Raw genomic sequence first — 10,370 nt, 5'->3', positions numbered from 1 at the left:
TTGTCTGAGTCTCTGGTTTTGGGAAGCTGTAGCTGTTTGACATGATGGTCAGCATCGTATCTCCTGCCCCCACCCCTACACAGAGCACAAGGTGACTCATCTACAGTATGTACAATGAGATTTGCAAGTAGCATGTTACCGCACAGAACGACATTGCATGCAAGATGACTCCTGCTTTCAGAATCCTCTAGAATGCTATTAAAATGGCGGTTCGTTTCCTTCTTTAAAAGGCTCAGTAACCCCTGCGGAAGGAGTAAAACTGGTTAAAAAATGTGCAAAAAAACTTTCCACTTCTTCTCTTTGATAGAGACTTAAGAGTTTTCATGAGAGCCTTCTAACCACAAAACAACAACCTTACCAGGAAGTCTGCTTTCCCTGCAGGGCACAACAAGATGGGATAGGGCATAGCATAGCAAGTGGCTAATTGGCTGACCATTCGCCATGCATCTCCATCATGGGACCTACGAATCCATGTGAATACCACCCGTACTACAGTGAGAGGTGGGTCTGACTCCTGGAGGTCAGATCTGCGGTCAAACGTCCCCTGAGTCCAAAGGGCTTTGGATCTTGTGCTCTGGTTCAGATCTGTCTCTAGTATTGCTTAAGAGAAAGCAACACCCCTCCTTTGCACAGCAACATCCTCAAAGTTGAAAGGCTTTTTGTGCATTTAATTTAAGGTCTCAATTAAAATCAGCATTTCAGAGCTGCCGGCTGCTACGCCGCAGAAAAGTAACCTCATCTGTGACTGGAGCAATGTAAGGCCTTGATGTCAGGTAGAAGCCAGCTGCCAGTATTAGTTGCTTAGTTTGATTCTTTAAGCTTCTGCAGATGTTAGCTAACTCCTGCTTGGAACCTGCGTTTGGGACTTTGCTCATGCGCCGGCAGGGCCTGGGCCAGCTGGGGAAGCTGGATAGCACCCAGCACCCAGGAGAGGAAGCTCCCTGTATCACTCTAGTGACGTCTCGGATTTACTCCATGAACAGCTTGGAAGGGAGAGATGTACATCTCTTCTGCCCAAAGGGTGTTCTCATGACTCAGCCTTTGGGGCTGAAAGGAAAGGGAAAAATGAGGAAGGAAACATCTCCCCTGCAGAGGAAAAACCTTAGCATGAAGGAAGGATGACAACTGCTTGTAATCCAACGTCCATTTTTTCCACCGCCTTCATAGAGAGAAATTCGTTATTACAAGAAAGTAGACATGAGCCCACACCAAGAGCCAGATCCAAATCTCCTTGAACTCTGAGAAGTCTGGATCTGGGTCATAACTTTGAAGGTTGGACCCATCTAACGCAGAGCACGAACTCTGAATGCTGAGCCAAGTGGCTGCAGCGGCCTTTCATCGGAGAGGTGAGCAGGGTCTGTTTTAATCCTGTGCTTCTTTTATACATGGGGAAGTCAGACACGAAAGAACCACCAGCCCGAAACTCAAGCCCTTCTATGCCTTGTATTTCGATTGGATCCTCTGCTTCTATAAAGCCAGCGGTGACTCTGCCCTACTCCATGGACGAGAGACACCGATTTTCAGTTAGCCATTGTAACCCTCAGAACACATTACACAGGAGACATCCCAAGGGGACTGAGTTTGTTGGACGGAAATCAAAACTGGTTCCCGCCACTCCGCCATCAATTTGTTTGTAGGCTCTCCCTCTGGCCTAACGCCCACTTTGATTTGCCTTGGTATAGCCAACTGCCAGGACTGGCTACACCCCCAAGGTATTAGACGTCAATGCACCTGGGCCATTATCGGTGTGAGCTTTTCAAATACAAGTAATTTGCAATAGGTTGAGCAGAGACAGCTGGGAGGTGGGGGATGCTAAAAGCCCATATGCACATCAGCTGGAAAGTAACTGGTAAAAATTGATTCCTTTACCCTTTTGGAAGGAGTAGGGGGACTGAGGTAACTGGGAAAGAGAGCAGGAATTCTTGTTAAATACAGTCTGGGCATCAGAACAATGCAATATCAGGAAAAAGCAGAACCAAGTGAGTAACCAGGGAAGAAAATGCAACTCTGGAAACGAACATCCCTACAGGGAATGGGACTTATCTCACTGCCGCACCTCCTGGGTGCTTTTGTTTTTCTGGTGCCTGTTGTGGTGACATGTCTGAGACAGCCGCATTGCAATGAAGGCTGCATTATACCATCTCCTCGCTTGATGTACTTCCACTGCTTCGATCATCATTTGTTACTATGGAAATAGCTGCGTCACAGGCAAGGGATGATCAGCAAGACACTCTTGTTCCAAACGCAAACCCATCTTTCACTAAGGCACGTCGCTAGAGGAAAAGATGGAATCGGACCTGTCACTCGCTCCCACTGGCAAATCCCACTGGATTTGGAAGATCCTGGGAACAACTGCCACCTGCGGCTGCAGGGGAAGGCTGCGACACACGGTGATGGCAAGGGGGCCAAAAGGAGCAGCCTACAACCCCCAAAGTCGCGGTGTTCTACAACTACCTTCCCTTTCGTACAAAAGTGCGGCTCCCGGGAAATCCCCGAGTGCAACGTTCTAGCCCAACGCGATGCTCTTTAGTTCGACTCATGCTGGGTCCCTGCAGTCTGCACAGGCCATTGCAATCTCCAATCCGCCGGCAGGCCTTTGGCCTCCCAGTGACGCTCTCAGTTGGACACAGTTCGGGTGCTGCTGTCCGACGGATGTCACAGACTCCGAGATACCACAGAGATGGGTGCAGAGGAGAGACGCTGACACCCAGGCCCAAGGGTGGGGCTCTACTCTGTGTCAGCTGTGTGTGTCAGGCCTGACAAACTCACCACACCTAACACATTGTTGTCATGATCTGTATCTAAAAGGGGACATCTAAGTATACAACCTGGTAACACGCTGGTCCTGAAAATCACTGCGTGGTGTATGCCCAGTAAAGCCACAAAGGACTTTATAGATACTGTGCTGCAAAAGTGTTCTGAACATGGATATGGCCTGCAGTGTCTGCACGCCTGTTCCAGACAAAGGAATGTGGTTCCACTTGCTTGAATGTGTCTCCAATGTAATTTAGGCAAGGTGTGACCAAAGCCAAGGAAAAGGACATTTACAGACAAGGTAAATAAAGCCCTCAGGAGAGCAAGTGGGACAAGATGATACTTAACAATCTCAACATGGGGTTGAGACAGCACCCTCCAGGCAGCCTTCCTGCCTCCTGAAGCAGGATGAATGAACTGTGGGATGACAGCCTGGCATCTACACCGCGGCAGGAGAGAGAAGCTTGGGCTGGGCTGACTTTTCAAAGAACTCATTTCAAAGGTCTACTGGGGCTATAAAGACAGGGTGTGTGAACCTCGAACAATAAGGTTCTGATTGGGTATAATATCATTGTATTGTAAAAGTGTAGCAAGCAAGGTCTTTCAGGAAAGCCTGTGACACACTGGTGATGAATATCAGTGTGAAATGTATTCATTAGCACTACATGAGGGATTCTGGATATTCACTGCCATTATCCTTTAAAGTCTGGGACCAAACACAGGGAGAAACAGGTTTTCTCCCAGACAGGAGGGAAGGTTTCTGCCCGTCTCCAATGCAAATTAAGTATTATAGAATCGAAACAATGGAAGCCCTATTTACATTCGAATCAGTGGGGGGGTGGGAAGTCAACGGGAAGGGAAAACCAGCCTGGATCCTTCTCAGCTCTTGTAACAGGGTCAGTGAATTCTGGGAGAAAGCAGCAGAAACAGGAAGCCATCCTGGTAGCCATCACAGAACGTTGGATCCTTCAACCAAAGCAGCTGAAGTCCCTGAGAAACCTGGATAGAAAAGGCTGTAACTTGCTGAAGTGAAGTTTTAGTCTCAGAAGCATATTTTTACTTTTGTTTGCTTGTAACACTTAAACCCAGGACTTTTTGTTTAATAAACGTGTTTTACTTCTACTATAAATCCAATTCAGTGCTGTGATTGAAAGAAGAGGGTTTGTGAAACCCCAGTTAAAATCGATGGGCTGCTCTTTAAAGGAGCAATGAACAATAACATCTGTGTCTCCAGCGAGAGGGCTGGACACTGCAGGGGAACGTCTCGGGGGAACTCGGGAGGTGGGGTTCGCTGTTGTTACCTGCCAGGCCAGGTTTGGACTGGCAGAGTCCTGAAGGGTTTGCTGGCAAGGCAGACAAGCTGGGGTGTCAGGAGTTGTCACACAGCTTAGCAGTAGGCAGACTCACACTTGTGGAGGCTGAGAGGGGTAACACAGTAACTCATAATTCTGGGGACCCCAGCAGATTGTCACACTGGTGTAGTGGACACTTCAGGGCAAATGATTTGGGTAAAAATTTGGGACTGGAGGGTGTTGGGGTCACCCTGCGAAAAGTAACTGGGCACTGGAAGCCAGGTTATGACCTGCATGCTTGTAGGCTGACGGTTGGGATCAGAGCTGTCAAACACAGCAGCACCTCTTTGAAGGTACCCAGCATTGCAGGGCAGGTGGTGACACAACCCCTCACAGAGACGTAGTTTCAAATTTTGTGGAAACTGCCTTTATCACTGCAACTTATCCTACACAACACAAAGGAATGGGCTTAATGCCTGAGCGTCAGGTGCCAGCTTCCACCAGCTGCGAACACTGAGTCTCACAGAAAAGAACAGATGCCTGTATCCTGTCTGTCTGAGATGCTCACGTGTTAGTTTGTTGTAGACGGCTCCGGTTCACAGCACTTTTAGGCTAAGTCACTGGTCTTTCTGGGTCTGGATTTGTCTGGGTCTGAACGCTGTCCCTGCCATGCTCACATTCACGGTTCTGGTAACAGAGGCCGGCTTGTCTGATGAGATGCAGTTCAAAGTCTGAAGCAAACCCTCAGACACAGGGAACCACAGAGTGAAAGTGGTTGCTATCTCCCAGTGCTATTACACCCTCCCACGAGGGGCACACAGGCAGAAAGGGACCGATCCTGAGCACCAGCAACTGACTGACTTTGATAGGAGTTGTGGACTCAGCACTGTGAGAGCTTGTAACGCACCCCCGCACCCCAGCGGACCTTTACAGTTCCTACCCTCCACTAGGCTCCTATGTCACAACAATCTCAACAATTTAACCCATGCCGTCCTCCCCAAGGCCCTGCCTGGGCATCTACACACACTGTTCTATTTATACAGGGGCCAAGACCAGGAGAAAGAAAAGAGCACTCCTGAATCCTGCTGTCAGCTCTGAAGGGAAGTCGGGGGTGGAGCAAAGACGAGTTAACTTTGATTCAAATGCCGGGCCTACAGTGATGGCCCATGCGTGCTGAGTCAAGCAATGCTCAGATGACAAGGCAAACTGAATTCTGCGTAGCAGCAGCCATATTCAGTGCGGGCTTGGAGGAAGAATGGAAGGTGAAGGGAGGGCCCAGAGAGAGAGCGAGCCTGACAGCCAAGAGAAGGAGGAAAGTTTTAATTTATACCTTAAATTGTTACGTGCACAGAAAACACAGCACAGGAAGCTTCCCACGGAAACTCCCTCACACATCAGAGCCGCTGCCGTGCTGCTCGTTTCCACCATTAATCCAACTTGCTCTCTCCCACGCCTGTACATCCACCTGCCCTCTTCAGCGCCTTCAGCCTGCTGACGATGGACAGCGCGGTTGGGCGCTACAGACTGGAGCAGCAGTAGCCAAGGCCTGGGCAGCCGGCGGCACGAGTGCCAAGCTGCTGCATAACTAGGAAAGGCAGCCCTGCCAAACGGCTCTCCCCAGTGTGGTTTTATCTCGACTAGCCTCCACCCTGAGGCCTTCTGGCACGTTGCACCGTCAGACGCCGCTACATCAAGGGAGGGGGAGCTGCACCGCTGCTCTTTGTGGATTTGGATTTTTAAAAGCAAGTTTTCAATGTCGTTTTTTCATTTTATTCACCCGTCAGCTCTAGCACCTTTCGTCAAAGGATCCCAAAGCACCTGACAATGATCAATGCAGCCTCATCACCCCTGTGAGACAGAATTCTAGCCCTGGACAGAGGCCAGGTCACAGCAAGTGTGTAGCAGAGGCCAGGCATGGGCTTTAACCAGGACACCACTCTGCTGATTGAGATTATTAGCGGATTTTCTGCAGTTAGCCTCTTTCATCCCCCGTTGGCTTTCGGGTTGGCTTCCGGTAGGTGCGCAGCAAGCAAGATTTGCATCCTGCTTGTAACAGCACCTTACAGAAGCAGATTAGGTTGGACAACCAGGACCTGCCCTAAGCTAAGAAGGCACTTGGCAGCAACCCCAGTCACTGCCTCCTTTTCTCCTCCCACCTGGCGCCCAACTGGGTCCTGTCCTCTTTCAAAAGCCTCTTCCCCCTTTCTGCTCAGTCATGTACAGCAGGCAGCTAATTTATCAAACCTCCTGGACTCCTTTGCACTGGCTGCAATGAGGCCTAAGAACAGGTGCCACGACCACCACGACACAAGGATTCTGGGGAGCAACTGAGCTATGAAGGTGCAAGCCGGGATGCAGCCGAAGAGAAGCCAACACCCCCTCTGGGATGGGGGAGTTGGAGGGCAGATACCGAAGCTGAAGAAAAGCAGTATGGCCTACCCTGTGCTCTTCTGGCAAGTCCAGTCAGTGGGGACACTGCTACCCCCGCTTCATCCCAGCTATTTAGTCAGGTTCTAGACAGGCACAGACAAGACAGCCCAAATAGCACATCAGCCCCAAAGGCACATGGTCTGATAGAACAAATACGCGGTCAGGAAGGGCAGAGGAAAAGATTACAGAGAAGAGCCTAGCTGGAGGATACTACATCTAAAATTCAATCCAGATAAGTAATGTGGTAAGCAACATACATCAGAGGAGGACTCAGCGGGCTCTCCCTCCTTGAGGGTTGGCTTCATAGCTGGGAAAACATCTCATCAGACAAGCCTACGGCCAGTGGCCCTAGTGAGATGACATCAAGCTTCCTTCCTTCAAAAGATCTCCGTACATGTACCTGCAACATGGAAAAAGAGCACCAGGAGGACTAAAGCAGGGCTACTGGCTAGTGGACCAGGAAGCCCCCTCTGCTCCATTTTCCAGTGTGCATTGCTAAGTTAGTGCAGTGGTTGAGAAGCTTGTGAGCCAGGCTCATTACAAGATGACAGCAGCTTGTCATCAGCTAAGATTCCCTCTCTCCCCTCCCCCCCAGCTCAACTTGACCCCCCTTCCCTCCCCTCCAGACTCCAAAAGATTTCCCCACCTTTTTACTGCTTCTAAAGCCCCTAAGACTTCCCGTCACATCCCCTCTTCCTTTTGAGATGGTATCGGACTCCTCTCCAGAGCTTCACAATGCTGCTCTGATCAATAGCTTCTACAGTGCTCCTAGACCCTGACGGTCCAGGGCATTGGACACAGATCCACAGAATAGGATTGCCAACTCTGACTGAAGCTATTCCAGGAGATTTCCCCCCCCCCCCCCCCCAACATGACAATGTCATTTTCTTAAAATATCCTATTCAAATCCCCCAGATTGCTTTCAGCAGTCACTGGGAGATTGATGCCAATTCTGGGAGACTCCAGGCCAATCCTGGAGAGTTGGCAACCCTACCTCAGAATATGTGACTGTTTAGGGCATCAACTGAATTTTTCTACATAATCACTTTTGGTGGATTTAAGTGGAAGAAGAGCCAGACTAGAATGAATCAGAATCATGCCATTTTGGACACTATATTGCAATACATTGTGCTAATGCAAGATAACTTGGTCCCAACCTGCCCTGCATCTCAGTCACATACTGGGATACACAGGTGCTTAGATACAAGGATGATCAGTATAGGTGACTCACAAATACTGAGGGTAGACAGAACTTTATAATGGGTTTGAGGAGTATATATATATATATTTTTTTTTAATATGGAGATATACCTATCTCATAGAACTGGAAGGGACCCTGAAAGGTCATCAAATCCAGCCCTCTGCTTTCACTAGCAGGACCAAGTACTGATTTTGCCCCAGATCCCTAAGTGGCCCCCTCAAGGATTGAACTCACAACCCTGGGTTTAGCAGGTCAAACCACTGAGCTACCCCTCCCCCCATTCCTTCAATGGGAGCAACACACCACACAGAGACTGTCACTCGCCCATCCTAGTGTGGCAGAAATATAGAGAGTCCCTATTTATGGTGTTAATCTTTGGAAATGGGGCAGTGTTCATCCCAGATGGTGAGCCAAATCTGTACGCTGAGGTCTCACATACTAGAGTCAATATGGAAGTTAACACCTGATAGATAGGAAGGGATGTGATTAAATTCCATTATTTTATGATGACTAAAATTAAGAACCCTAATATGCATCAAGCAGAGGGGCTTTGATTTTAGAGGCATCAAGCGGACATAAATTTGTGGGGGTCCAAGAGTCAATAGAAGAACATTTTCCAAATTGTCAGGCAAACAGAGTCTGCGTGATAATTTCAGCTAATGGTGACACAGGCTTTCGCCCTGTGAGGAGTTGTAATGTGGCCCTTGAGGGTTTGGGATTGGAAGATGGAACTTTTGATAAAGTAAGACTCTTCTTGAGAACGCCTTGTGGTTTAGTGTGACTATAGTCACCTTGAAATAAGGGATGCATCGGGATATCAAGTGCTCTCTTTCAAGCAGTCTGCTGACATGAGAACACTCTGGCAGTTTTATAAGTGTGTTCTCCAGCTGAAGTGGAAAGTGAGGGACATCCTCCCTTTTCTTCCCTCGTCTCCTGGGGCTGCAAAACAGTGCTACAGAATCTCCATGTACATTGCCTGGGACTGTTGGTATAGTTTAATATACTCCTTTGAGTGGCATGAGGCAAGAGAAGCCATCCACTGAACCAAAGTCTGGGACATAAGGCCATGCAGGGAGAGCCAGGCTTAACTAGCCATTTTTCAGATTAATACCCCTCCCCAACCTCCCACCAGAGTCCTTTTCTTTTTTTTAAAACAAGAAGTTCATATTCTGCACGAGCAGCCGTAGTAGAGCAGGATTATTGGTCAACTTTCTATAATAGCCACATGTGCATTTTCTCAATGCATTTCCTGAATCCAACCCTACATTGATAACTGCTTTTCTTTCTACCCAGTCTAGTTTATCCCCCTGGTGAAATACATGGACACAAAGCACAGAGTGAGGAGAAGCCAAAAGTTTCCATTTTATGGATCTGTACTGATCATGCTAAGCCAGCTGTTTGTGCAACCAAACCCCTTTGTGAATGGGGAATGAAACAAACTCAGCATGTGATTTCTGTAGAATCTGTAGAAAGCGCCCGTCACGGAGCATGGTTTGTAGATACCATGAAAGTACCTGTAGTGTAATTAATATTTAAACATAGTCTTCACCTCCCTCCTATCTTCCCCAAACACTGAGCATCTCTCTCACGCAGATCCTAAAGGGTTAAACTGGAAGCATGTGCTTATTTCACAGCCCAAAAGGTGGTGTGTGTGTGTGTGTGCTGGGGGTGGAGTGGGGTGGGCTATTAAAATAATGCATTTGGGGCAGGAGGCCGAAAAAAATTTAAACCAGAAGAAATAAAAGCATTTGTTCCTGCTCACTTGGGGCAATAGTCATCACATCAGCAAGTGAGGTCTCTTCTTTAATATGGTGGGGCAGCCTATGAAGACTATTAATCCCAGCATGGAGTGCTCCATCTTGATCTGCATACCAGGACACGCTCGGTATAAGGACAGAGGCTTTGCATGCTGGGACCTGTAGTCTGGCACAGGCCATGCCATTGTATTTAAATACAAAGTAGGTGCAGAGCTCTGGGGCACCAGACCCCTAACAGGCAATGCTCCCAGTTGGGCAAAGTTTGAGCAGCTGTGCTTGCCCCAGAGGATGAATATGATGATGATGTTGGTGTTCGTATGAATACTATACTATGTAGTCCCAGTCTATAAAGTTTTAGTCAGCAGTCTGAAAGCCTGTATTAATACAGCCCTTTAAAGGGACACTGTCAAATAATTTTAGTATAAAATTTGGCCTTTTTAAAAAAAAATATTTGGCCACATTCCCCACTCATTACTCCCAAGAATCAAAAGCCATCTTGTCTCTACACATATCATTTTGTGAGAGCTCCTCTTCTGCCTAGTTATTCCCAAAGCTGAGCACCATTTCTGCTGGCATCAAAGGTGAAGCGGGCACACGATGGCTGACGATTTGTGCTTCTCTAGAAACGTTTGGAAAAACTTCCACCTCAATAGTTGCCAAGTGATTAAAAAGGGAAAGATCAATAGGGGAATATTCAGTTTCCAAAAGTCTCAGAGGATTTGCAAAGGGCAGTTAGCACTTATAGATGTAAAGTGCTATAAACAATGGCGACTTATCCTCACAATGTCCTGTGAGGTTGGTAAGTATTCTGCCATTTTACAGATGGGGAAAACACAGTTTGAGTGACTTGCTCAAGGCCACACAAGCGAGTGGTGGAGCTGTGCTCTAGAACCCAGGAGCCCCTGTGCTCTAGAACCCAGGAGCCCCTGTGCTCTA

Source organism: Terrapene carolina, unplaced genomic scaffold, assembly GCF_002925995.2.
Source record: "Terrapene carolina triunguis isolate 2854851 unplaced genomic scaffold, T_m_triunguis-2.0 Scaffold998, whole genome shotgun sequence".
In the NCBI taxonomy this organism is placed as follows: domain Eukaryota; kingdom Metazoa; phylum Chordata; order Testudines; family Emydidae; genus Terrapene; species Terrapene triunguis.
This window is presented reverse-complemented; position numbering follows the sequence as displayed.